The following is a 26,147-nucleotide window of genomic DNA, read 5'->3' on the forward strand; positions in this document are numbered from 1 at the left end:
TTCATACATACAGGTACAGCATGCAGTAAAGGAAGCCAAATGTCATGCTGGCCTTCATAGCGAGGAGATTAGGGTATCGGAGCATGGAGACTTGTACAGCACCTTGCTGAGACCAGACCTTGAGTATTGTGTGCAGTTATGATTATCTAATCTGAGGAAGGACATTCTTGCTGTTAAGGGAGTGTAGCGAATATTCACCAGATTGATTCCAGGGATGGCAGGACTGACATGAAGAAAGACTGGATCGACTAGGCTTACACTCGCTGGAATTTAGAAGAATGAGAGGGGAGCTCATGGAAACATTTAAAATTTGGTCGGGAATGGACAGGTTTGATGGCGTAAAAAGGTTCGCGCAGTCCGAATAAAGGAAGCCCAGTACCAGCGGTCACTGTCTAAGGATAAAGTGTAAACCATTTAGGACCGACACGAGGAGAATCTTCTTCACTCAGATCATTGTGAACCTGTGGAATTCTGTACCACAGAAAGATGTGAAGCCAGTTGGATAGATATACTCAAAAGAGAGTGAGATATTGCCCTTACGGCTAAAGTGATCAAGGGGCATGGAGAGAAATCAGGAAGGAGAAGTGAAGTTGCATGCTCAGCCATGATCATATTGAATGGTGGTGCTGGCTGGAAGGGACGAATGGCCTACTCCTGCACCAATTTCTAAGTTTCTATGTTTCTATCTTCAGAATATGAGATGCTTTGTTGTTCTTCGCCTTTTATTAACAAAAATTAAACACTAATTGCACTATATTTAAACTTGAATGTGCTCGTAATGTGAGCATTGGTGGTTTAGTAGTAGAATTCTCGCCTCACACGCGGGAGTCCCGGGTTCGAATCCCGGCCAATACAGTGTTTATGGAAGTATTTCAGAAAGCGTGTATTTAAAAATTAAACTTCCGGACTGTTTCAAGAGCGTACACAGAGAGGAGCGGCTGTTAAATGAGCGGGGGCACAGATATCCTTCGGTATAAAGAGCGGGAGCAGTATGGATCGCTTGCAACGTGAGGGAGTAAAGGATTTGAGTTATTTTTCAAATAGCACGAGCAGAGGGAAGCGGCAATTTAAAAAGCGAGAACACACAGGAGTGGCTGTTTGCAGCACGGCAGCAGAGATGAGCGGGTGTTGAAAGAGCGGGAGCAAGTCTGGGCGGCAGTTTAATAAGGAGGAGCAGAAAGGAGCGGCGGTACCGTTTCCTCGAGCTGTGGAGATTTTCAATAATTCCACCAATGTAACATCTCCAACTTTGCAAATCACACCAAGCTGGGTTGCAGTGCGAGCTGCGAGGAGGCTGCAGAGGAATTGGACAGATTAGGTGGATGGCAGATGCCATATACTGAAGATAAGTGTGAGTTTATCCACTTTGGTGGCAAAACCTTGAAGGTAGAATGTTATCTGAATGTTGACCGATTTGTAAAAGCGGAAGGGTTTTGAGACCTGGGTATTTTGGTACATCGGTCGTTGAAGTCATTCATACATACAGGTACAGCATGCAGTAAAGGAAGCCAAATGTCATGCTGGCCTTCATAGCGAGGAGATTAGGGTATCGGAGCATGGAGACTTGTACAGCACCTTGCTGAGACCAGACCTTGAGTATTGTGTGCAGTTATGATCATCTAATCTGAGGAAGGACATTCTTGCTTTTAAGGGAGTGTAGCGAATATTCACCAGATTGATTCCAGGGATGGCAGGATTGACATGAAGAAAGACTGGATCGACTCGGCTTACACTCGCTGGAATTTAGAAGAATGAGAGGGGAGCTCATAGAAACATTTAAAATTTGGTCTGGAATGGACAGGTTTGATGGCGTAAAAAGGTTCCCGCAGTCCGAATAAAGGAAGCCCAGCACCAGCGGTCACTGTCTAAGGAAAAAGTGTAAACCATTTAGGACCGACACGAGGAGAATCTTCTTCACTCAGATCATTGTGAACCTGTGGAATTCTGTACCACAGAAAGATGTGGAAGCCAGTTGGATAGATATACTCAAAAGAGAGTGAGATATGGCCCTTACGGCTAAAGTGATCAAGGGGCATGGAGAGAAATCAGGAAGGGGAAGTGAAGTTGCATGCACAGCCATGATCATATTGAATGGTGGTGCTGGCTGGAAGGGACCAATGGCCTACTGCTGCACCAATTTCTAAGTTTCTATGTTTCTATCTTCAGAATATGAGGTGCTTTGTTGTTCTTCGCCTTTTATTAACAAAAATTAAACACTAATTGCACTATATTTAAACTTGAATGTGCTCGTAATGTGAGCATTGGTGGTTTAGTAGTAGAATTCTCGCCTCACACGCGGGAGTCCCGGGTTCGAATCCCGGCCAATACAGTGTTTATGGAAGTATTTCAGAAAGCGTGTATTTAAAAATTAAACTTCCGGACTGTTTCAAGAGCGTACACAGAGAGGAGCGGCTGTTAAATGAGCGGGGGCACAGATATCCTTCGGTATAAAGAGCGGGAGCAGTATGGATCGCTTGCAACGTGAGGGAGTAAAGGATTTGAGTTATTTTTCAAATAGCACGAGCAGAGGGAAGCGGCAATTTAAAAAGCGAGAACACACAGGAGTGGCTGTTTGCAGCACGGCAGCAGAGATGAGCGGGTGTTGAAAGAGCGGGAGCAAGTCTGGGCGGCAGTTTAATAAGGAGGAGCAGAAAGGAGCGGCGGTACCGTTTCCTCGAGCTGTGGAGATTTTCAATAATTCCATCAATGTAACATCTCCAACTTTGCAAATCACACCAAGCTGGGTTGCAGTGCGAGCTGCGAGGAGGCTGCAGAGGAATTGGACAGATTAGGTGGATGGCAGATGCCATATACTGAAGATAAGTGTGAGTTTATCCACTTTGGTGGCAAAACCTTGAAGGTAGAATGTTATCTGAATGTTGACCGATTTGTAAAAGCGGAAGGGTTTTGAGACCTGGGTATTTTGGTACATCGGTCGTTGAAGTCATTCATACATACAGGTACAGCATGCAGTAAAGGAAGCCAAATGTCATGCTGGCCTTCATAGCGAGGAGATTAGGGTATCGGAGCATGGAGACTTGTACAGCACCTTGCTGAGACCAGACCTTGAGTATTGTGTGCAGTTATGATCATCTAATCTGAGGAAGGACATTCTTGCTTTTAAGGGAGTGTAGCAAATATTCACCAGATTGATTCCAGGGATGGCAGGACTGACATGAAGAAAGACTGGATCGACTCGGCTTACACTCGCTGGAATTTAGAAGAATGAGAGGGGAGCTCATAGAAACATTTAAAATTTGGTCTGGAATGGACAGGTTTGATGGCGTAAAAAGGTTCCCGCAGTCCGAATAAAGGAAGCCCAGCACCAGCGGTCACTGTCTAAGGAAAAAGTGTAAACCATTTAGGACCGACACGAGGAGAATCTTCTTCACTCAGATCATTGTGAACCTGTGGAATTCTGTACCACAGAAAGATGTGGAAGCCAGTTGGATAGATATACTCAAAAGAGAGTGAGATATGGCCCTTACGGCTAAAGTGATCAAGGGGCATGGAGAGAAATCAGGAAGGGGAAGTGAAGTTGCATGCACAGCCATGATCATATTGAATGGTGGTGCTGGCTGGAAGGGACCAATGGCCTACTGCTGCACCAATTTCTAAGTTTCTATGTTTCTATCTTCAGAATATGAGGTGCTTTGTTGTTCTTCGCCTTTTATTAACAAAAATTAAACACTAATTGCACTATCTTTAAACTTGAATGTGCTCGTAATGTGAGCATTGGTGGTTCAGTAGTAGAATTCTCGCCTCACACGCGAGAGTCCCGGGTTCGAATCCCGGCCAATGCAGTGTTTATGGAAGTATTTCAGAAAGCGTGTATTTAAAAATTAAACTTCCCGACTGTTTCAAGAGCGGACACAGAGAGGAGCGGCTGTTAAATGAGCGGGGGCACAGATATCCTTCGGTATAAAGAGCGGGAGCAGTATGGATCGCTTGTAACGTGAGGGAGCAAAGGATTTGAGTTATTTTTCAAATAGCACGAGCAGAGGGAAGCGGCAATTTAAAAAGCGAGAACACACAGGAGTGGCTGTTTGCAGCACGGCAGCAGAGATGAGCTGGTGTTGAAAGAGCGGGAGCAAGTCTGGGCGGCAGTTTAATAAGGAGGAGCAGAAAGGAGCGGCGGTACCGTTTCCTCGAGCTGTGGCGATTTTCAATAATTCCATCAATGTAACATCTCCAACTTTTCAAATCACACCATGCTGGGTTGCAGTGCGAGCTGCGAGGAGGCTGCAGAGGAATTGGACAGATTAGGTGGATGGCAGATGCCATATACTGAAGATAAGTGTGAGTTTATCCACTTTGGTGGCAAAACCTTGAAGGTAGAATGTTATCTGAATGTTGACCGATTTGTAAAAGCGGAGGGGTATTGAGACCTGGGTATTTTGGTACATCGGTCGTTGAAGTCATTCATACATACAGGTACAGCATGCAGTAAAGGAAGCCAAATGTCATGCTGGCCTTCATAGCGAGGAGATTAGGGTATCGGAGCATGGAGACTTGTACAGCACCTTGCTGAGACCAGACCTTGAGTATTGTGTGCAGTTATGATCATCTAATCTGAGGAAGGACATTCTTGCTTTTAAGGGAGTGTAGCGAATATTCACCAGATTGATTCCAGGGATGGCAGGACTGACATGAAGAAAGACTGGATCGACTCGGCTTACACTCGCTGGAATTTAGAAGAATGAGAGGGGAGCTCATAGAAACATTTAAAATTTGGTCGGGAATGGACAGGTTTGATGGCGTAAAAAGGTCCCCGCAGTCCGAATAAAGGAAGCCCAGTACCAGCGGTCACTGTCTAAGGATAAAGTGTAAACCATTTAGGACCGACACGAGGAGAAACTTCTTCACTCAGATCATTGTGAACCTGTGGAATTCTGTACCACAGAAAGATGTGGAAGCCAGTTGGATAGATATACTCAAAAGAGAGTGAGATATGGCCCTTACGGCTAAAGTGATCAAGGGGCATGGAGAGAAATCAGGAAGGGGAAGTGAAGTTGCATGCACAGCCATGATCATATTGAATGGTGGTGCTGGCTGGAAGGGACGAATGGCCTACTCCTGCACCAATTTCTAAGTTTCTATGTTTCTATCTTCAGAATATGAGGTGCTTTGTTGTTCTTCGCCTTTTATTAACAAAAATTAAACACTAATTGCACTATCTTTAAACTTGAATGTGCTCGTAATGTGAGCATTGGTGGTTCAGTGGTAAAATTATCGCCTCCCACGCGGGACTCCCGGGTTCGAATCCCGGCCAATGCAGTGTTTATGGAAGTATTTCAGAAAGCGTGTATTTAAAAATTAAACTTCCCGAATGTTTCAAGAGCGCACACAGAGAGGAGCGGCTGTTAAATGAGCGGGGGCACAGATATCCTTCGGTATAAAGAGCGGGAGCAGTGAGGATCGCTTGTAACGTGAGGGAGCAAAGGATTTGAGTTATTTTTCAAATAGCACGAGCAGAGGGAAGCGGCAATTTAAAAAGCGAGAACACACAGGAGTGGCTGTTTGCAGCACGGCAGCAGAGATGAGCGGGTGTTGAAAGAGCGGGAGCAAGTCTGGGCGGCAGTTTAATAAGGAGGAGCAGAAAGGAGCGGCGGTACCGTTTCCTCGAGCTGTGGAGATTTTCAATAATTCCATCAATGTAACATCTCCAACTTTGCAAATCACACCAAGCTGGGTTGCAGTGCGAGCTGCGAGGAGGCTGCAGAGGAATTGGACAGATTAGGTGGATGGCAGATGCCATATACTGAAGATAAGTGTGAGTTTATCCACTTTGGTGGCAAAACCTTTAAGGTAGAATGTTATCTGAATGTTGACCGATTTGTAAAAGCGGAAGGGTTTTGAGACCTGGGTATTTTGGTACATCGGTCGTTGAAGTCATTCATACATACAGGTACAGCATGCAGTAAAGGAAGCCAAATGTCATGCTGGCCTTCATAGCGAGGAGATTAGGGTATCGGAGCATGGAGACTTGTACAGCACCTTGCTGAGACCAGACCTTGAGTATTGTGTGCAGTTATGATCATCTAATCTGAGGAAGGACATTCTTGCTTTTAAGGGAGTGTAGCAAATATTCACCAGATTGATTCCAGGGATGGCAGGACTGACATGAAGAAAGACTGGATCGACTCGGCTTACACTCGCTGGAATTTAGAAGAATGAGAGGGGAGCTCATAGAAACATTTAAAATTTGGTCTGGAATGGACAGGTTTGATGGCGTAAAAAGGTTCCCGCAGTCCGAATAAAGGAAGCCCAGCACCAGCGGTCACTGTCTAAGGAAAAAGTGTAAACCATTTAGGACCGACACGAGGAGAATCTTCTTCACTCAGATCATTGTGAACCTGTGGAATTCTGTACCACAGAAAGATGTGGAAGCCAGTTGGATAGATATACTCAAAAGAGAGTGAGATATGGCCCTTACGGCTAAAGTGATCAAGGGGCATGGAGAGAAATCAGGAAGGGGAAGTGAAGTTGCATGCACAGCCATGATCATATTGAATGGTGGTGCTGGCTGGAAGGGACCAATGGCCTACTGCTGCACCAATTTCTAAGTTTCTATGTTTCTATCTTCAGAATATGAGGTGCTTTGTTGTTCTTCGCCTTTTATTAACAAAAATTAAACACTAATTGCACTATCTTTAAACTTGAATGTGCTCGTAATGTGAGCATTGGTGGTTCAGTAGTAGAATTCTCGCCTCACACGCGAGAGTCCCGGGTTCGAATCCCGGCCAATGCAGTGTTTATGGAAGTATTTCAGAAAGCGTGTATTTAAAAATTAAACTTCCCGACTGTTTCAAGAGCGGACACAGAGAGGAGCGGCTGTTAAATGAGCGGGGGCACAGATATCCTTCGGTATAAAGAGCGGGAGCAGTATGGATCGCTTGTAACGTGAGGGAGCAAAGGATTTGAGTTATTTTTCAAATAGCACGAGCAGAGGGAAGCGGCAATTTAAAAAGCGAGAACACACAGGAGTGGCTGTTTGCAGCACGGCAGCAGAGATGAGCGGGTGTTGAAAGAGCGGGAGCAAGTCTGGGCGGCAGTTTAATAAGGAGGAGCAGAAAGGAGCGGCGGTACCGTTTCCTCGAGCTGTGGCGATTTTCAATAATTCCATCAATGTAACATCTCCAACTTTTCAAATCACACCATGCTGGGTTGCAGTGCGAGCTGCGAGGAGGCTGCAGAGGAATTGGACAGATTAGGTGGATGGCAGATGCCATATACTGAAGATAAGTGTGAGTTTATCCACTTTGGTGGCAAAACCTTGAAGGTAGAATGTTATCTGAATGTTGACCGATTTGTAAAAGCGGAGGGGTATTGAGACCTGGGTATTTTGGTACATCGGTCGTTGAAGTCATTCATACATACAGGTACAGCATGCAGTAAAGGAAGCCAAATGTCATGCTGGCCTTCATAGCGAGGAGATTAGGGTATCGGAGCATGGAGACTTGTACAGCACCTTGCTGAGACCAGACCTTGAGTATTGTGTGCAGTTATGATCATCTAATCTGAGGAAGGACATTCTTGCTTTTAAGGGAGTGTAGCGAATATGCACCAGATTGATTCCAGGGATGGCAGGACTGACATGAAGAAAGACTGGATCGACTCGGCTTACACTCGCTGGAATTTAGAAGAATGAGAGGGGAGCTCATAGAAACATTTAAAATTTGGTCGGGAATGGACAGGTTTGATGGCGTAAAAAGGTCCCCGCAGTCCGAATAAAGTAAGCCCAGTACCAGCGGTCACTGTCTAAGGATAAAGTGTAAACCATTTAGGACCGACACGAGGAGAAACTTCTTCACTCAGATCATTGTGAACCTGTGGAATTCTGTACCACAGAAAGATGTGGAAGCCAGTTGGATAGATATACTCAAAAGAGAGTGAGATATGGCCCTTACGGCTAAAGTGATCAAGGGGCATGGAGAGAAATCAGGAAGGGGAAGTGAAGTTGCATGCACAGCCATGATCATATTGAATGGTGGTGCTGGCTGGAAGGGACGAATGGCCTACTCCTGCACCAATTTCTAAGTTTCTATGTTTCTATCTTCAGAATATGAGGTGCTTTGTTGTTCTTCGCCTTTTATTAACAAAAATTAAACACTAATTGCACTATCTTTAAACTTGAATGTGCTCGTAATGTGAGCATTGGTGGTTCAGTGGTAAAATTATCGCCTCCCACGCGGGAGTCCCGGGTTCGAATCCCGGCCAATGCAGTGTTTATGGAAGTATTTCAGAAAGCGTGTATTTAAAAATTAAACTTCCCGAATGTTTCAAGAGCGCACACAGAGAGGAGCGGCTGTTAAATGAGCGGGGGCACAGATATCCTTCGGTATAAAGAGCGGGAGCAGTGAGGATCGCTTGTAACGTGAGGGAGTAAAGGATTTGAGTTATTTTTCAAATAGCACGAGCAGAGGGAAGCGGCAATTTAAAAAGCGAGAACACACAGGAGTGGCTGTTTGCAGCACGGCAGCAGAGATGAGCGGGTGTTGAAAGAGCGGGAGCAAGTCTGGCCGGCAGTTTAATAAGGAGGAGCAGAAAGGAGCGGCGGTACCGTTTCCTCGAGCTGTGGCGATTTTCAATAATTCCATCAATGTAACATCTCCAACTTTGCAAATCACACCAAGCTGGGTTGCAGTGCGAGCTGCGAGGAGGCTGCAGAGGAATTGGACAGATTAGGTGGATGGCAGATGCCATATACTGAAGATAAGTGTGAGTTTATCCACTTTGGTGGCAAAACCTTGAAGGTAGAATGTTATCTGAATGTTGACCGATTTGTAAAAGCGGAGGGGTATTGAGACCTGGCTATTTTGGTACATCGGTCGTTGAAGTCATTCATACATACAGGTACAGCATGCAGTAAAGGAAGCCAAATGTCATGCTGGCCTTCATAGCGAGGAGATTAGGGTATCGGAGCATGGAGACTTGTACAGCACCTTGCTGAGACCAGACCTTGAGTATTGTGTGCAGTTATGATCATCTAATCTGAGGAAGGACATTCTTGCTTTTAAGGGAGTGTAGCGAATATTCACCAGATTGATTCCAGGGATGGCAGGACTGACATGAAGAAAGACTGGATCGACTCGGCTTACACTCGCTGGAATTTAGAAGAATGAGAGGGGAGCTCATAGAAACATTTAAAATTTGGTCGGGAATGGACAGGTTTGATGGCGTAAAAAGGTCCCCGCAGTCCGAATAAAGGAAGCCCAGTACCAGCGGTCACTGTCTAAGGATAAAGTGTAAACCATTTAGGACCGACACGAGGAGAATCTTCTTCACTCAGATCATTGTGAACCTGTGGAATTCTGTACCACAGAAAGATGTGGAAGCCAGTTGGATAGATATACTCAAAAGAGAGTGAGATATGGCCCTTACGGCTAAAGTGATCAAGGGGCATGGAGAGAAATCAGGAAGGGGAAGTGAAGTTGCATGCACAGCCATGATCATATTGAATGGTGGTGCTGGCTGGAAGGGACCAATGGCCTACTGCTGCACTATTTCTAAGTTTCTATGTTTCTATCTTCAGAATATGAGGTGCTTTGTTGTTCTTCGCCTTTTATTAACAAAAATTAAACACTAATTGCACTATCTTTAAACTTGAATGTGCTCGTAATGTGAGCATTGGTGGTTCAGTAGTAGAATTCTCGCCTCACACGCGAGAGTCCCGGGTTCGAATCCCGGCCAATGCAGTGTTTATGGAAGTATTTCTGAAAGCGTGTATTTAAAAATTAAACTTCCCGACTGTTTCAAGAGCGGACACAGAGAGGAGCGGCTGTTAAATGAGCGGGGGCACAGATATCCTTCGGTATAAAGAGCGGGAGCAGTATGGATCGCTTGTAACGTGAGGGAGCAAAGGATTTGAGTTATTTTTCAAATAGCACGAGCAGAGGGAAGTGGCAATTTAAAAAGCGAGAACACACAGGAGTGGCTGTTTGCAGCACGGCAGCAGAGATGAGCGGGTGTTGAAAGAGCGGGAGCAAGTCTGGGCGGCAGTTTAATAAGGAGGAGCAGAAAGGAGCGGCGGTACCGTTTCCTCGAGCTGTGGCGATTTTCAATAATTCCATCAATGTAACATCTCCAACTTTGCAAATCACACCAAGCTGGGTTGCAGTGCGAGCTGCGAGGAGGCTGCAGAGGAATTGGACAGATTAGGTGGATGGCAGATGCCATATACTGAAGATAAGTGTGAGTTTATCCACTTTGGTGGCAAAACCTTGAAGGTAGAATGTTATCTGAATGTTGACCGATTTGTAAAAGCGGAGGGGTATTGAGACCTGGGTATTTTGGTACATCGGTCGTTGAAGTCATTCATACATACAGGTACAGCATGCAGTAAAGGAAGCCAAATGTCATGCTGGCCTTCATAGCGAGGAGATTAGGGTATCGGAGCATGGAGACTTGTACAGCACCTTGCTGAGACCAGACCTTGAGTATTGTGTGCAGTTATGATCATCTAATCTGAGGAAGGACATTCTTGCTTTTAAGGGAGTGTAGCGAATATTCACCAGATTGATTCCAGGGATGGCAGGACTGACATGAAGAAAGACTGGATCGACTCGGCTTACACTCGCTGGAATTTAGAAGAATGAGAGGGGAGCTCATAGAAACATTTAAAATTTGGTCGGGAATGGACAGGTTTGATGGCGTAAAAAGGTCCCCGCAGTCCGAATAAAGCAAGCCCAGTACCAGCGGTCACTGTCTAAGGATAAAGTGGAAACCATTTTGGACCGACACGAGGAGAATCTTCTTCACTCAGATCATTGTGAACCTGTGGAATTCTGTACCACAGAAAGATGTGGAAGCCAGTTGGATAGATATACTCAAAAGAGAGTGAGATATGGCCCTGACGGCTAAAGTGATCAAGGGGCATGGAGAGAAATCAGGAAGGGGAAGTGAAGTTGCATGCTCAGCCATGATCATATTGAATGGTGGTGCTGGCTGGAAGGGACCAATGGCCTACTGCTGCACCAATTTCTAAGTTTCTATGTTTCTATCTTCAGAATATGAGGTGCTTTGTTGTTCTTCGCCTTTTATTAACAAAAATTAAACACTAATTGCACTATCTTTAAACTTGAATGTGCTCGTAATGTGAGCATTGGTGGTTCAGTAGTAGAATTCTCGCCTCACACGCGAGAGTCCCGGGTTCGAATCCCGGCCAATGCAGTGTTTATGGAAGTATTTCAGAAAGCGTGTATTTAAAAATTAAACTTCCCGACTGTTTCAAGAGCGTACACAGAGAGAAGCGGCTGTTAAATGAGCGGGGGCACAGATATCCTTCGGTATAAAGAGCGGGAGCAGTGTGGATCGCTTGTAACGTGAGGGAGCAAAGGATTTGAGTTATTTTTCAAATAGCACGAGCAGAGGGAAGCGGCAATTTAAAAAGCGAGAACACACAGGAGTGGCTGTTTGCAGCACGGCAGCAGAGATGAGCGGGTGTTGAAAGAGCGGGAGCAAGTCTGGGCGGCATTTTAATAAGGAGGAGCAGAAAGGAGCGGCGGTACCGTTTCCTCGAGCTGTGGCGATTTTCAATAATTCCATCAATGTAACATCTCCAACTTTGCAAATCACACCAAGCTGGGTTGCACTGCGAGCTGCGAGGAGGCTGCAGAGGAATTGGACAGATTAGGTGGATGGCAGATGCCATATAATGAAGATAAGTGTGAGTTTATCCACTTTGGTGGCAAAACCTTGAAGGTAGAATGTTATCTGAATGTTGACCGATTTGTAAAAGCGGAGGGGTATTGAGACCTGGGTATTTTGGTACATCGGTCGTTGAAGTCATTCATACATACAGGTACAGCATGCAGTAAAGGAAGCCAAATGTCATGCTGGCCTTCATAGCGAGGAGATTAGGGTATCGGAGCATGGAGACTTGTACAGCACCTTGCTGAGACCAGACCTTGAGTATTGTGTGCAGTTATGATTATCTAATCTGAGGAAGGACATTCTTGCTGTTAAGGGAGTGTAGCGAATATTCACCAGATTGATTCCAGGGATGGCAGGACTGACATGAAGAAAGACTGGATCGACTCGGCTTACACTCGCTGGAATTTAGAAGAATGAGAGGGGAGCTCATAGAAACATTTAAAATTTGGTCGGGAATGGACAGGTTTGATGGCGTAAAAAGGTTCCCGCAGTCCGAATAAAGGAAGCCCAGTACCAGCGGTCACTTTCTAAGGAAAAAGTGTAAACCATTTAGGACCGACACGAGGAGAATCTTCTTCACTCAGATCATTGTGAACCTGTGGAATTCTGTACCACAGAAAGATGTGGAAGCCAGTTGGATAGATATACTCAAAAGAGAGTGAGATATGGCCCTTACGGCTAAAGTGATCAAGGGGCATGGAGAGAAATCAGGAAGGGGAAGTGAAGTTTCATGCACAGCCATGATCATATTGAATGGTGGTGCTGGCTGGAAGGGACGAATGGCCTACTCCTGCACCAATGTCTAAGTTTCTATGTTTCTATCTTCAGAATATGAGGTGCTTTGTTGTTCTTCGCCTTTTATTAACAAAAATTAAACACTAATTGCACTATCTTTAAACTTGAATGTGCTCGTAATGTGAGCATTGGTGGTTCAGTGGTAAAATTATCGCCTCCAACGCGGGAGTCCCGGGTTCGAATCCCGGCCAATGCACTGTTTATGGAAGTATTTCAGAAAGCGTGTATTTAAAAATTAAACTTCCCGACTGTTTCAAGAGCGTACACAGAGAGGAGCGGCTGTTAAATGAGCGGGGGCACAGATATCCTTCGGTATAAAGAGCAGGAGCAGTATGGATCGCTTGTAACGTGAGGGAGTAAAGGATTTGAGTTATTTTTCAAATAGCACGAGCAGAGGGAAGCGGCAATTTAAAAAGCGAGAACACACAGGAGTGGCTGTTTGCAGCACGGCAGCAGAGATGAGCGGGTGTTGAAAGAGCGGGAGCAAGTCTGGGCGGCAGTTTAATAAGGAGGAGCAGAAAGGAGCGGCGGTACCGTTTCCTCGAGCTGTGGCGATTTTCAATAATTCCATCAATGTAACATCTCCAACTTTGCAAATCACACCAAGCTGGGTTGCAGTGCGAGCTGCGAGGAGGCTGCAGAGGAATTGGACAGATTAGGTGGATGGCAGATGCCATATACTGAAGATAAGTGTGAGTTTATCCACTTTGGTGGCAAAACCTTGAAGGGAGAATGTTATCTGAATGTTGACCGATTTGTAAAAGCGGAGGGATATTGAGACCTGGATATTTTGATACATCGGTCGTTGAAGTCATTCATACATACAGGTACAGCATGCACTAAAGGAAGCCAAATGTCATGCTGGCCTTCATAGCGAGGAGATTAGGGTATCGGAGCATGGAGACTTGTACAGCACCTTGCTGAGACCAGACCTTGAGTATTGTGTGCAGTTATGATCATCTAATCTGAGGAAGGACATTCTTGCTTTTAAGGGAGTGTAGCGAATATTCACCAGATTGATTCCAGGGATGGCAGGACTGACATGAAGAAAGACTGGATCGACTCGGCTTACACTCGCTGGAATTTAGAAGAATGAGAGGGGAGCTCATAGAAACATTTAAAATTTGGTCGGGAATGGACAGGTTTGATGGCGTAAAAAGGTTCCCGCAGTCCGAATAAAGGAAGCCCAGTACCAGCGGTCACTGTCTAAGGAAAAAGTGTAAACCATTTAGGACCGACACGAGGAGAATCTTCTTCACTCAGATCATTGTGAACCTGTGGAATTCTGTACCACAGAAAGATGTGGAAGCCAGTTGGATAGATATACTCAAAAGAGAGTGAGATATGGCCCTTACGGCTAAAGTGATCAAGGGGCATGGAGAGAAATCAGGATAGGGAAGTGAAGTTGCATGCTCAGCCATGATCATATTGAATGGTGCTGCTGGCTGGAAGGGACGAATGGCCTACTCCTGCACCAATTTCTAAGTTTCTATGTTTCTATCTTCAGAATATGAGGTGCTTTGTTGTTCTTCGCCTTTTATTAACAAAAATTAAACACTAATTGCACTATATTTAAACTTGAATGTGCTCGTAATGTGAGCATTGGTGGTTTAGTAGTAGAATTCTCGCCTCACACGCGGGAGTCCCGGGTTCGAATCCCGGCCAATACAGTGTTTATGGAAGTATTTCAGAAAGCGTGTATTTAAAAATTAAACTTCCGGACTGTTTCAAGAGCGTACACAGAGAGGAGCGGCTGTTAAATGAGCGGGGGCACAGATATCCTTCGGTATAAAGAGCGGGAGCAGTATGGATCGCTTGCAACGTGAGGGAGTAAAGGATTTGAGTTATTTTTCAAATAGCACGAGCAGAGGGAAGCGGCAATTTAAAAAGCGAGAACACACAGGAGTGGCTGTTTGCAGCACGGCAGCAGAGATGAGCGGGTGTTGAAAGAGCGGGAGCAAGTCTGGGCGGCAGTTTAATAAGGAGGAGCAGAAAGGAGCGGCGGTACCGTTTCCTCGAGCTGTGGCGATTTTCAATAATTCCATCAATGTAACATCTCCAACTTTGCAAATCACACCAAGCTGGGTTGCAGTGCGAGCTGCGAGGAGGCTGCAGAAGAATTGGACAGATTAGGTGGATGGCAGATGCCATATACTGAAGATAAGTGTGAGTTTATCCACTTTGGTGGCAAAACCTTGAAGGTAGAATGTTATCTGAATGTTGACCGATTTGTAAAAGCGGAGGGGTATTGAGACCTGGGTATTTTGGTACATCGGTCGTTGAAGTCATTCATACATACAGGTACAGCATGCAGTAAAGGAAGCCAAATGTCATGCTGGCCTTCATAGCGAGGAGATTAGGGTATCGGAGCATGGAGACTGGTACAGCACCTTGCTGAGACCAGACCTTGAGTATTGTGTGCAGTTATGATCATCTAATCTGAGGAAGGACATTCTTGCTTTTAAGGGAGTGTAGCGAATATTCACCAGATTGATTCCAGGGATGGCAGGACTGACATGAAGAAAGACTGGATCGACTCGGCTTACACTCGCTGGAATTTAGAAGAATGAGAGGGGAGCTCATAGAAACATTTAAAATTTGGTCTGGAATGGACAGGTTTGATGGCGTAAAAAGGTTCCCGCAGTCCGAATAAAGGAAGCCCAGCACCAGCGGTCACTGTCTAAGGAAAAAGTGTAAACCATTTAGGACCGACACGAGGAGAATCTTCTTCACTCAGATCATTGTGAACCTGTGGAATTCTGTACCACAGAAAGATGTGGAAGCCAGTTGGATAGATATACTCAAAAGAGAGTGAGATATGGCCCTTACGGCTAAAGTGATCAAGGGGCATGGAGAGAAATCAGGAAGGGGAAGTGAAGTTGCATGCACAGCCATGATCATATTGAATGGTGGTGCTGGCTGGAAGGGACGAATGGCCTACTCCTGCACCAATGTCTAAGTTTCTATGTTTCTATCTTCAGAATATGAGGTGCTTTGTTGTTCTTCGCCTTTTATTAACAAAAATTAAACACTAATTGCACTATCTTTAAACTTGAATGTGCTCGTAATGTGAGCATTGGTGGTTCAGTGGTAAAATTATCGCCTCCCACGCGGGAGTCCCGGGTTCGAATCCCGGCCAATGCAGTGTTTATGGAAGTATTTCAGAAAGCGTGTATTTAAAAATTAAACTTCCCTACTGTTTCAAGAGCGGACACAGAGAGGAGCGGCTGTTAAATGAGCGGGGGCACAGATATCCTTCGGTAAAAGAGCGGGAGCAGTGAGGATCGCTTGTAACGTGAGGGTGCAAAGGATTTGAGTTATTTTTCAAATAGCACGAGCAGAGGGAAGCGGCAATTTAAAATGCGAGAACACACAGGAGTGGCTGTTTGCAGCACGGCAGCAGAGATGAGCGGGTGTTGAAAGAGCGGGAGCAAGTCTGGGCGGCAGTTTAATAAGGAGGAGCAGAAAGGAGCGGCGGTACCGTTTCCTCGAGCTGTGGCGATTTTCAATAATTCCATCAATGCAACATCTCCAACTTTGCAAATCACACCAAGCTGGGTTGCAGTGCGAGCTGCGAGGAGGCTGCAGAGGAATTGGACAGATTAGGTGGATGGCAGATGCCATATAATGAAGATAAGTGTGAGTTTATCCACTTTGGTGGCAAAACCTTGAAGGTAGAATGTTATCTGAATGTTGACCGATTTGTAAAAGCGGAGGGGTATTGAGACCTGGGTATTTTGGTACATCGGTCGTTGAAGTCATTCATACATACAGGTACAGCATGCAGTAAAGGAAGCCAAATGTCATGCTGGCCTTCATAGCGAGGAGATTAGGGTATCGGAGCATGGAGACTTGTACAGCACCTTGCTGAGACCAGACCTTGAGTATTGTGTGCAGTTATGATCATCTAATCTGAGGAAGGACATTCTTGCTTTTAAGGGAGTGTAGCGAATATTCACCAGATTGATTCCAGGGATGGCAGGACTGACATGAAGAAAGACTGGATCGACTCGGCTTACACTCGCTGGAATTTAGAAGAATGAGAGGGGAGCTCATAGAAACATTTAAAATTTGGTCGGGAATGGACAGGTTTGATGGCGTAAAAAGGTCCCCGCAGTCCGAATAAAGGAAGCCCAGTACCAGCGGTCACTGTCTAAGGATAAAGTGTAAACCATTTAGGACCGACACGAGGAGAATCTTCTTCACTCAGATCATTGTGAACCTGTGGAATTCTGTACCACAGAAAGATGTGGAAGCCAGTTGGATAGATATACTCAAAAGAGAGTGAGATATGGCCCTTACGGCTAAAGTGATCAAGGGGCATGGAGAGAAATCAGGAAGGGGAAGTGAAGTTGCATGCACAGCCATGATCATATTGAATGGTGGTGCTGGCTGGAAGGGACCAATGGCCTACTCCTGCACCAATTTCTAAGTTTCTATGTTTCTATCTTCAGAATATGAGGTGCTTTGTTGTTCTTCGCCTTTTATTAACAAAAATTAAACACTAATTGCACTATCTTTAAACTTGAATGTGCTCGTAATGTGAGCATTGGTGGTTCAGTGGTAAAATTATCGCCTCCCACGCGGGAGTCCCGGGTTCGAATCCCGGCCAATGCAGTGTTTATGGAAGTATTTCAGAAAGCGTGTATTAAAAAATTAAACTTCCCGACTGTTTCAAGAGCGTACACAGAGAGGAGCGGCTGTTAAATGAGCGGGGGCACAGATATCCTTCGGTATAAAGAGCGGGAGCAGTGAGGATCGCTTGTAACGTGAGGGAGTAACGGATTTGAGTTATTTTTCAAATAGCACGAGCAGAGGGAAGCGGCAATTTAAAAAGCGAGAACACACTGGTGTGGCTGTTTGCAGCACGGCAGCAGAGATGAGCGGGTGTTGAAAGAGCGGGAGCAAGTCTGGGCGGCAGTTTAATAAGGAGGAGCAGAAAGGAGCGGCGGTACCGTTTCCTCGAGCTGTGGCGATTTTCAATAATTCCATCAATGTAACATCTCCAACTTTGCAAATCACACCAAGCTGGGTTGCAGTGCGAGCTGCGAGGAGGCTGCAGAGGAATTGGACAGATTAGGTGGATGGCAGATGCCATATAATGAAGATAAGTGTGAGTTTATCCACTTTGGTGGCAAAACCTTGAAGGTAGAATGTTATCTGAATGTTGACCGATTTGTAAAAGCGGAGGGGTATTGAGACCTGGGTATTTTGGTACATCGGTCGTTGAAGTCATTCATACATACAGGTACAGCATGCAGTAAAGGAAGCCAAATGTCATGCTGGCCTTCATAGCGAGGAGATTAGGGTATCGGAGCATGGAGACTTGTACAGCAGCTTGCTGAGACCAGACCTTGAGTATTGTGCGCAGTTATGATTATCTAATCTGAGGAAGGACATTCTTGCTGTTAAGGGAGTGTAGCGAATATTCACCAGATTGATTCCAGGGATGGCAGGACTGACATGAAGAAAGACTGGATCGACTAGGCTTACACTCGCTGGAATTTCGAAGAATGAGAGGGGAGCTCATGGAAACATTTAAAATTTGGTCGGGAATGGACAGGTTTGATGGCGTAAAAAGGTTCCCACAGTCCGAATAAAGGAAGCCCAGTACCAGCGGTCACTGTCTAAGGATAAAGTGTAAACCATTTAGGACCGACACGAGGAGAATCTTCTTCACTCAGATCATTGTGAACCTGTGGAATTCTGTACCACAGAAAGATGTGAAAGCCAGTTGGATAGATATACTCAAAAGAGAGTGAGATATGGCCCTTACGGCTAAAGTGATCAAGGGGCATGGAGAGAAATCAGGAAGGAGAAGTGAAGTTGCATGCTCAGCCATGATCATATTGAATAGTGGTGCTGGCTGGAAGGGACGAATGGCCTACTCCTGCACCAATTTCTAAGTTTCTATGTTTCCATCTTCAGAATATGAGGTGCTTTGTTGTTCTTCGCCTTTTATTAACAAAAATTAAACACTAATTGCACTATCTTTAAACTTGAATGTGCTCGTAATGTGAGCATTGGTGGTTCAGTGGTAGAATTCTCGCCTCCCACGCGGGAGACCTGGGTTCGATTCCCGGCCAATGCAGTGTTTATGGAAGTATTTCAGAAAGCGTGTATTTAAAAATTAAACTTCCCGACTGTTTCAAGAGCGTACACAGAGAGGAGCGGCTGTTAAATGAGCGGGGGCACAGATATCCTTCGGTATAAAGAGCGGGAGCAGGGAGGATCGCTTGTAACGTGAGGGTGTAAAGGATTTGAGTTATTTTTTCAAATCGCACGAGCAGAGGGAAGCGGCAATTTAAAAAGCGAGAACACACAGGAGTGGCTGTTTGCAGCACGGCAGCAGAGATGAGCGGGTGTTGAAAGAGCGGGAGCAAGTCTGGGCGGCAGTTTAATAAGGAGGAGCAGAAAGGAGCGGCGGTACCGTTTCCTCGAGCTGTGGCGATTTTCAATAATTCCATCAATGTAACATCTCCAACTTTGCAAATCACACCAAGCTGGGTTGCAGTGCGAGCTGCGAGGAGGCTGCAGAGGAATTGGACAGATTAGGTGGATGGCATATGCCATATAATGAAGATAAGTGTGAGTTTATCCACTTTGTTGGCAAAACCTTGAAGGTAGAATGTTATCTGAATGTTGACCGATTTGTAAAAGCGGAGGGGTATTGAGACCTGGGTATTTTGGTACATCGGTCGTTGAAGTCATTCATACATACAGGTACAGCATGCAGTAAAGGAAGCCAAATGTCATGCTGACCTTCATAGCGAGGAGATTAGGGTATCGGAGCATGGAGACTTGTACAGCACCTTGCTGAGACCAGACCTTGAGTATTGTGTGCAGTTATGATCATCTAATCTGAGGAAGGACATTCTTGCTTTGAAGGGAGTGTAGCGAATATTCACTAGATTGATTCCAGGGATGGCAGGACTGACATGAAGAAAGACTGGATCGACTAGGCTTATACTCGTTGGATTTTGAAGAATGAGAGGGGAGCTCATAGAAACATTTAAAATTTGGTCGGGAATGGACAGGTTTGATGGCGTAAAAAGGTTCCCGCAGTCCGAATAAAGGAAGCCCAGTACCAGCGGTCACTGTCTAAGGATAAAGTGTAAACCATTTAGGACCGACACGAGGAGAATCTTCTTCACTCAGATCATTGTGAACCTGTGGAATTCTGTACCACAGAAAGATGTGGAAGCCAGTTGGATAGATATACTCAAAAGACAGTGAGATATGGCCCTTACGGCTAAAGTGATCAAGGGGCATGGAGAGAAATCAGGAAGGGGAAGTGAAGTTGCATGCTCAGCCATGATCATTTTGAATGGTGGTGCTGGCTGGAAGGGACGAATGGCCTACTCCTGCACCTACTTTCTAAGTTTCTATGTTTCTATCTTCAGAATATGAGGTGCTTTGTTGTTCTTCGCCTTTTATTAACAAAAATTAAACACTAATTGCACTATCTTTAAACTTGAATGTGCTCGTAATGTGAGCATTGGTGGTTCAGGGGTACAATTCTCGCCTCCCACGCGGGATACCCGGGTTCGATTCCCGGCCAATGCAGTGTTTATGGAAGTATTTCCGAAAGCGTGTATTTAAAAATTAAACTTCCCGACTGTTTCAAGAGCGGACACAGAGAGGAGCGGCTGTTAAATGAGCGGGGGCGCAGATATCCTTCGGCACAAAGAGCGGGAGCAGTGAGGATCGCTTGTAACGTGAGGGAGTAAAGGATTTGAGTTATTTTTCAACAATCACGAGCAGAGGGAAGCGGCAATTTAAAAAGCGAGACGCACACGAGTGGCTGTTTGCAGCACGTAAGCAGAGATGAGCGGGTGTTGAAAGAGCGGGAGCAAGTCTGGGCGGCAGTTTAATAAGAAGGAGCAGAAAGGAGCGGCGGTACCGTTTCCTCGAGCTGTGGCGATTTTCAATAATTCCATCAATGTAATATCTCCAACTTTACAAATCACACCAAGCTGGGTTGCAGTGCGAGCTGCTAGGAGGCTGCAGCGGAATTGGACAGATTAGGTGGATGGCAGATGCCATATAATGAGGATAAGTGTGAGTTTATCCACTTTGGTGGCAAAGCCTTGAAGGTAGAATGTTATCTGAATGTTGACCGATTTGTAAAGGTGGAGGGGTATTGAGACCTGGGTATTTTGGTACATCAGTCGTTGAAGTCATTCATACATACAGGTACAGCATGCAGTAAAGGAAGCCAAATGTCATGCTGGCCTTCATAGCGAGGAGATTAGGGTATCGGAGCATGGAGACTTGTACAGCACCTTGCTGAGACCAGACCTTGAGTATTGTGTGCAGTTATGATCATCTAATCTGAGGAAGGACATTCTTGCTTTTGAGGGAGTGTAGCGAATATTCACCAGATTGATTCCAGGGATGGCAGGACTGACATGAAGAAAGACTGGATCGACTAGGCTTATACTCGCTGGAATTTAGAAGAATGAGAGGGGAGCTCATAGAAACATTTAAAATTTGGTCGGGAATGGACAGGTTTGATGGCGTAAAAAGGTTCCCGCAGTCCGAATAAAGGAAGCCCAGTACCAGCGGTCACTGTCTAAGGATAAAGTGTAAACCATTTAGGACCGACACGAGGAGAATCTTCTTCACTCAGATCATTGTGAACCTGTGGAATTCTGTACCACAGAAAGATGTGGAAGCCAGTTGGATAGATATACTCAAAAGAGAGTGAGATATGGCCCTTACGGTTAAAGTGATCAAGGGGCATGGAGAGAAATCAGGAAGGGGAAGTGAAGTTGCATGCTCAGCCATGATCATTTTGAATGGTGGTGCTGGCTGGAAGGGACGAATGGCCTACTCCTGCACCTACTTTCTAAGTTTCTATGTTTCTATCTTCAGAATATGAGGTGCTTTGTTGTTCTTCGCCTTTTATTAACAAAAATTAAACACTAATTGCACTATCTTTAAACTTGAATGTGCTCGTAATGTGAGCATTGGTGGTTCAGGGGTAGAATTCTCGCCTCCCACGCGGGAGACCCGGGTTCGATTCCCGGCAAATGCAGTGTTTATGGAAGTATTTCCAAAAGCGTGTAATTAAAAATTAAACTTCCCGACTGTTTCAAGAGCGGACACAGAGAGGAGCGGCTGTTAAATGAGCGGGGGCGCAGATATCCTTCGGCACAAAGAGCGGGAGCAGTGAGGATCGCTTGTAACGTGAGGGAGTAAAGGATTTGAGTTATTTTTCAAATAGCACGAGCAGAGGGAAGCGGCAATTTAAAAAGCGAGACGCACAGGAGTGGCTGTTTGCAGCACGTAAGCAGAGATGAGCGGGTGTTGAAAGAGCGGGAGCAAGTCTGGGGGGCAGTTTAATAAGGAGGAGCAGAAAGGAGCGGCGGTACCGTTTCCTCGAGCTGTGGCGATTTTCAATAATTCCATCAATGTAATATCTCCAACTTTACAAATCACACCAAGCTGGGTTGCAGTGCGAGCTGCTAGGAGGCTGCAGCGGAATTGGACAGATTAGGTGGATGGCAGATGCCATATAATGAGGATAAGTGTGAGTTTATCCACTTTGGTGGCAAAGCCTTGAAGGTAGAATGTTATCTGAATGTTGACCGATTTGTAAAAGTGGAGGGGTATTGAGACCTGGGTATTTTGGTACATCAGTCGTTGAAGTCATTCATACATACAGGTACAGCATGCAGTAAAGGAAGCCAAATGTCATGCTGGCCTTCATAGCGAGGAGATTAGGGTATCGGAGCATGGAGACTTGTACAGCACCTTGCTGAGACCAGACCTTGAGTATTGTGTGCAGTTATGATCATCTAATCTGAGGAAGGACATTCTTGCTTTTGAGGGAGTGTAGCGAATATTCACCAGATTGATTCCAGGGATGGCAGGACTGACATGAAGAAAGACTGGATCGACTAGGCTTATACTCGTTGGAATTTAGAAGAATGAGAGGGGAGCTCATAGAAACATTTAAAATTTGTTCGGGAATGGACAGGTTTGATGGCGTAAAAAGGTTCCCGCAGTCCGAATAAAGGAAGCCCAGTACCAGCGGTCACTGTCTAAGGATAAAGTGTAAACCATTTAGGACCGACACGAGGAGAATCTTCTTCACTCAGATCATTGTGAACCTGTGGAATTCTGTACCACAGAAAGATGTGGAAGCCAGTTGGATATATATACTCAAAAGAGAGTGAGATATGGCACTTACGGTTAAAGTGATCAAGGGGCATGGAGAGAAATCAGGAAGGGGAAGTGAAGTTGCATGCTCAGCCATGATCATTTTGAATGGTGGTGCTGGCTGGAAGGGACGAATGGCCTACTCCTGCACCTACTTTCTAAGTTTCTATGTTTCTATCTTCAGAATATGAGGTGCTTTGTTGTTCTTCGCCTTTTATTAACAAAAATTAAACACTAATTGCACTATCTTTAAACTTGAATGTGCTCGTAATGTGAGCATTGGTGGTTCAGGGGTAGAATTCTCGCCTCCCACGCGGGAGACTCGGGTTCGATTCCCGGCCAATGCAGTGTTTATGGAAGTATTTCAGAAAGCGTGCATTTAAAAATTAAACTTCCCGACTGTTTCAAGAGCGTTCACAGAGAGGAGCGGCTGTTAAATGAGCGGGGGCGCAGAGATCCTTCGATAGAAAGAGCGGGAGCAGTGAGGATCGCTTGTAACGTGAGGGAGTAGAGGATTTGAGTTATTTTTCAAATAGCACGAGCAGAGGGAAGCGGCAATTTAAAAAGCGAGAACACACAGGAGTGGCTGTTTGCAGCACGGCAGGAGAGATGAGCCCGTGTTGAAAGAGCGGGAGCAAGTCTGGGCGGCAGTTTAATAAGGAGGAGCAGAAAGGAGCGGCGGTACCGTTTCCTCGAGCTGTGGCGATTTTCATTAATTCCATCAATGCAATATCTCCAACTTTGCAAATCACACCAAGCTGGGTTGCAGTGCGAGCTGCTAGGAGGCTGCAGCGGAATTGAACAGATTAGGTGGATGGCAGATGCCATATAATGAAGATAAGTGTGAGTTTATCCACTTTGGTGGCAAAACCTTGAAGGTAGAATGTTATCTGAATGTTGACAGATTTGTAAAAGCGGAGGGGTATTGAGACCTGGGTATTTTGGTACATCAGTCGTTGAAGTCATTCATACATACAGGTACAGCATGCAGTAAAGGAAGCCAAATGTCATGCTGGCCTTCATAGCGAGGAGATTAGGGTATCGGAGCATGGAGACTTGTACAGCACCTTGCTGAGACCAGACCTTGAGTATTGTGTGCAGTTATGATCATCTAATCTGAGGAAGGACATTCTTGCTTTTGAGGGAGTGTAGCGAATATTCACCAGATTGATTCCAGGGATGGCAGGACTGACATGAAGAAAGACTGGATCGACCAGGCTTATACTCGCTGGAATTTAGAAGAATGAGAGGGGAGCTCATAGAAACATTTAAAATTTGGTCGGGAATGGACAGGTTTGATGGCGTAAAAAGGTTCCCGCAGTCCGAATAAAGGAAGCCCAGTACCAGCGGTCACTGTCTAAGGATAAAGTGTAAACCATTTAGGACCGACACGAGGAGAATCTTCTTCACTCAGATCATTGTGAACCTGTGGAATTCTGTACCACAGAAAGATGTGGAAGCCAGTTGGATAGATATACTCAAAAGACAGTGAGATATGACCCTTACGGTTAAAGTGATCAAGGGGCATGGAGAGAAATCAGGAAGGGGAAGTGAAGTTGCATGCTCAGCCATGATCATTTTGAATGGTGGTGCTGGCTGGAAGGGACGAATGGCCTACTCCTGCACCTACTTTCTAAGTTTCTATGTTTCTATCTTCAGAATATGAGGTGCTTTGTTGTTCTTCGCCTTTTATTAACAAAAATTAAACACTAATTGCACTATCTTTAAACTTGAATGTGCTCGCAATGTGAGCATTGGCGGTTCAGTGGTAGAATTCTCGCCTCCCACGCGAGAGACACGGGTTCGATTCCCGGCCAATGCATTGTTTATGGAAATATTTCAGAAAGCGTGTATTTAAAAATTAAACTTCCCGACTGTTTCAAGAGCGGAAACAGAGAGGAGCGGCTGTTAAATGAGCGGGGGCGCAGATATCCTTCGGCACAAAGAGCGGGAGCAGTGAGGATCGCTTGTAACGTGAGGGAGTAAAGGATTTGAGTTATTTTTCAAATAGCACGAGCAGAGGGAAGCGGCAATTTAAAAAGCGAGACGCACAGGAGTGGCTGTTTGCAGCACGTAAGCAGAGATGAGCGGGTGTTGAAAGAGCGGGAGCAAGTCTGGGCGGCAGTTTAATAAGAAGGAGCAGAAAGGAGCGGCGGTACCGTTTCCTCGAGCTGTGGCGATTTTCAATAATTCCATCAATGTAATATCTCCAACTTTACAAATCACACCAAGCTGGGTTGCAGTGCGAGCTGCTAGGAGGCTGCAGCGGAATTGGACAGATTAGGTGGATGGCAGATGCCATATAATGAAGATAAGTGTGAGTTTATCCACTTTGGTGGCAAAGCCTTGAAGGTAGAAGTTATCTGAATGTTGACCGATTTGTAAAAGTGGAGGGGTATTGAGACCTGGGTATTTTGGTACATCAGTCGTTGAAGTCATTCATACATACAGGTACAGCATGCAGTAAAGGAAGCCAAATGTCATACTGGCCTTCATAGCGAGGAGATTAGGGTATCGGAGCATGGAGACTTGTACAGCACCTTGCTGAGACCAGACCTTGAGTATTGTGTGCAGTTATGATCATCTAATCTGAGGAAGGACATTCTTGCTTTTGAGGGAGTGTAGCGATTATTCACCAGATTGATTCCAGGGATGGCAGGACTGACATGAAGAAAGACTGGATCGACTAGGCTTATACTCGCAGGAATTTAGAAGAATGAGAGGGGAGCTCATAGAAACATTTAAAATTTGGTCGGGAATGGACAGGTTTGATGGCGTAAAAAGGTTCCCGCAGTCCGAATAAAGGAAGCCCAGTACCAGCGGTCACTGTCTAAGGATAAAGTGTAAACCATTTAGGACCGACACGAGGAGAATCTTCTTCACTCAGATCATTGTGAACCTGTGGAATTCTGTACCACAGAAAGATGTGGAAGCCAGTTGGATAGATATACTCAAAAGAGAGTGAGATATGGCCCTTACGGCTAAAGTGATCAATGGGCATGGAGAGAAATCAGGAAGGGGAAGTGAAGTTGCATGCTCAGCCATGATCATATTGAATGGTGGTGCTGGCTGGAAGCGACGAATGGCCTACTCCTGCACCTACTTTCTAAGTTTCTATGTTTCTATCTTCAGAATATGAGGTGCTTCGTTGTTCTTCGCCTTTTATTAACAAAAATTAAACACTAATTGCACTATCTTTAAACTTGAATGTTCTCGCAATGTGAGCATTGGCGGTTCAGTGGTAGAATTCTCGCCTCCCACGCGAGAGACACGGGTTCGATTCCCGGCCAATGCAGTGTTTATGGAAGTATTTCAGAAAGCGTGTATTTAAAAATTAAACTTCCCGACTGTTTCAAGAGCGGACACAGAGAGGAGCGGCTGTTAAATGAGCGGGGGTACAGATATCCTTCGGTATAAAGAGCGGGAGCAGTGAGGATCGCTTGTAACGTGAGGGAGTAAAGGATTTGAGTTATTTTTCAAATAGCACGAGCAGAGGGAAGCGGCAATTTAAAAAGCGAGAACACGCAGGA

The 26,147-nt window shown here is 45.4% G+C and overlaps 18 non-coding genes across 18 annotated transcripts; all 18 read left to right on the forward strand.

Annotated features, from left to right (window-relative positions):
- The first annotated feature begins 784 nt into the window (after positions 1 to 784).
- On the forward strand, positions 785 to 855 carry trnav-cac (transfer RNA valine (anticodon CAC)). Its single transcript has one exon. It is a non-coding gene; the product is annotated as a tRNA-Val (tRNA).
- Positions 856 to 2,258: 1,403 nt separating this feature from the next.
- trnav-cac (transfer RNA valine (anticodon CAC)) lies at positions 2,259 to 2,329 on the forward strand. Its single transcript has one exon. It is a non-coding gene; the product is annotated as a tRNA-Val (tRNA).
- Positions 2,330 to 3,732: 1,403 nt separating this feature from the next.
- Positions 3,733 to 3,803, forward strand: trnav-cac (transfer RNA valine (anticodon CAC)). The gene has a single exon. It is a non-coding gene; the product is annotated as a tRNA-Val (tRNA).
- Positions 3,804 to 5,206: 1,403 nt separating this feature from the next.
- On the forward strand, positions 5,207 to 5,277 carry trnag-ccc (transfer RNA glycine (anticodon CCC)). The gene has a single exon. It is a non-coding gene; the product is annotated as a tRNA-Gly (tRNA).
- Positions 5,278 to 6,680: 1,403 nt separating this feature from the next.
- trnav-cac (transfer RNA valine (anticodon CAC)) lies at positions 6,681 to 6,751 on the forward strand. The gene has a single exon. It is a non-coding gene; the product is annotated as a tRNA-Val (tRNA).
- A 1,403-nt stretch (positions 6,752 to 8,154) lies between these two features.
- trnag-ccc (transfer RNA glycine (anticodon CCC)) lies at positions 8,155 to 8,225 on the forward strand. The gene has a single exon. It is a non-coding gene; the product is annotated as a tRNA-Gly (tRNA).
- Positions 8,226 to 9,627: 1,402 nt separating this feature from the next.
- Positions 9,628 to 9,698, forward strand: trnav-cac (transfer RNA valine (anticodon CAC)). The gene has a single exon. It is a non-coding gene; the product is annotated as a tRNA-Val (tRNA).
- A 1,403-nt stretch (positions 9,699 to 11,101) lies between these two features.
- On the forward strand, positions 11,102 to 11,172 carry trnav-cac (transfer RNA valine (anticodon CAC)). Its single transcript has one exon. It is a non-coding gene; the product is annotated as a tRNA-Val (tRNA).
- A 1,403-nt stretch (positions 11,173 to 12,575) lies between these two features.
- Positions 12,576 to 12,646, forward strand: trnaw-cca (transfer RNA tryptophan (anticodon CCA)). Its single transcript has one exon. It is a non-coding gene; the product is annotated as a tRNA-Trp (tRNA).
- A 1,403-nt stretch (positions 12,647 to 14,049) lies between these two features.
- On the forward strand, positions 14,050 to 14,120 carry trnav-cac (transfer RNA valine (anticodon CAC)). Its single transcript has one exon. It is a non-coding gene; the product is annotated as a tRNA-Val (tRNA).
- Positions 14,121 to 15,523: 1,403 nt separating this feature from the next.
- Positions 15,524 to 15,594, forward strand: trnag-ccc (transfer RNA glycine (anticodon CCC)). The gene has a single exon. It is a non-coding gene; the product is annotated as a tRNA-Gly (tRNA).
- A 1,402-nt stretch (positions 15,595 to 16,996) lies between these two features.
- trnag-ccc (transfer RNA glycine (anticodon CCC)) lies at positions 16,997 to 17,067 on the forward strand. The gene has a single exon. It is a non-coding gene; the product is annotated as a tRNA-Gly (tRNA).
- Positions 17,068 to 18,470: 1,403 nt separating this feature from the next.
- trnag-ccc (transfer RNA glycine (anticodon CCC)) lies at positions 18,471 to 18,541 on the forward strand. The gene has a single exon. It is a non-coding gene; the product is annotated as a tRNA-Gly (tRNA).
- A 1,404-nt stretch (positions 18,542 to 19,945) lies between these two features.
- Positions 19,946 to 20,016, forward strand: trnag-ccc (transfer RNA glycine (anticodon CCC)). Its single transcript has one exon. It is a non-coding gene; the product is annotated as a tRNA-Gly (tRNA).
- Positions 20,017 to 21,419: 1,403 nt separating this feature from the next.
- Positions 21,420 to 21,490, forward strand: trnag-ccc (transfer RNA glycine (anticodon CCC)). Its single transcript has one exon. It is a non-coding gene; the product is annotated as a tRNA-Gly (tRNA).
- A 1,403-nt stretch (positions 21,491 to 22,893) lies between these two features.
- trnag-ccc (transfer RNA glycine (anticodon CCC)) lies at positions 22,894 to 22,964 on the forward strand. Its single transcript has one exon. It is a non-coding gene; the product is annotated as a tRNA-Gly (tRNA).
- Positions 22,965 to 24,368: 1,404 nt separating this feature from the next.
- On the forward strand, positions 24,369 to 24,439 carry trnag-ccc (transfer RNA glycine (anticodon CCC)). The gene has a single exon. It is a non-coding gene; the product is annotated as a tRNA-Gly (tRNA).
- Positions 24,440 to 25,841: 1,402 nt separating this feature from the next.
- trnag-ccc (transfer RNA glycine (anticodon CCC)) lies at positions 25,842 to 25,912 on the forward strand. Its single transcript has one exon. It is a non-coding gene; the product is annotated as a tRNA-Gly (tRNA).
- The last annotated feature ends 235 nt before the right edge of the window (positions 25,913 to 26,147 follow it).

This window comes from Pristiophorus japonicus, chromosome 25 (assembly GCF_044704955.1).
Source record: "Pristiophorus japonicus isolate sPriJap1 chromosome 25, sPriJap1.hap1, whole genome shotgun sequence".
In the NCBI taxonomy this organism is placed as follows: domain Eukaryota; kingdom Metazoa; phylum Chordata; class Chondrichthyes; family Pristiophoridae; genus Pristiophorus; species Pristiophorus japonicus.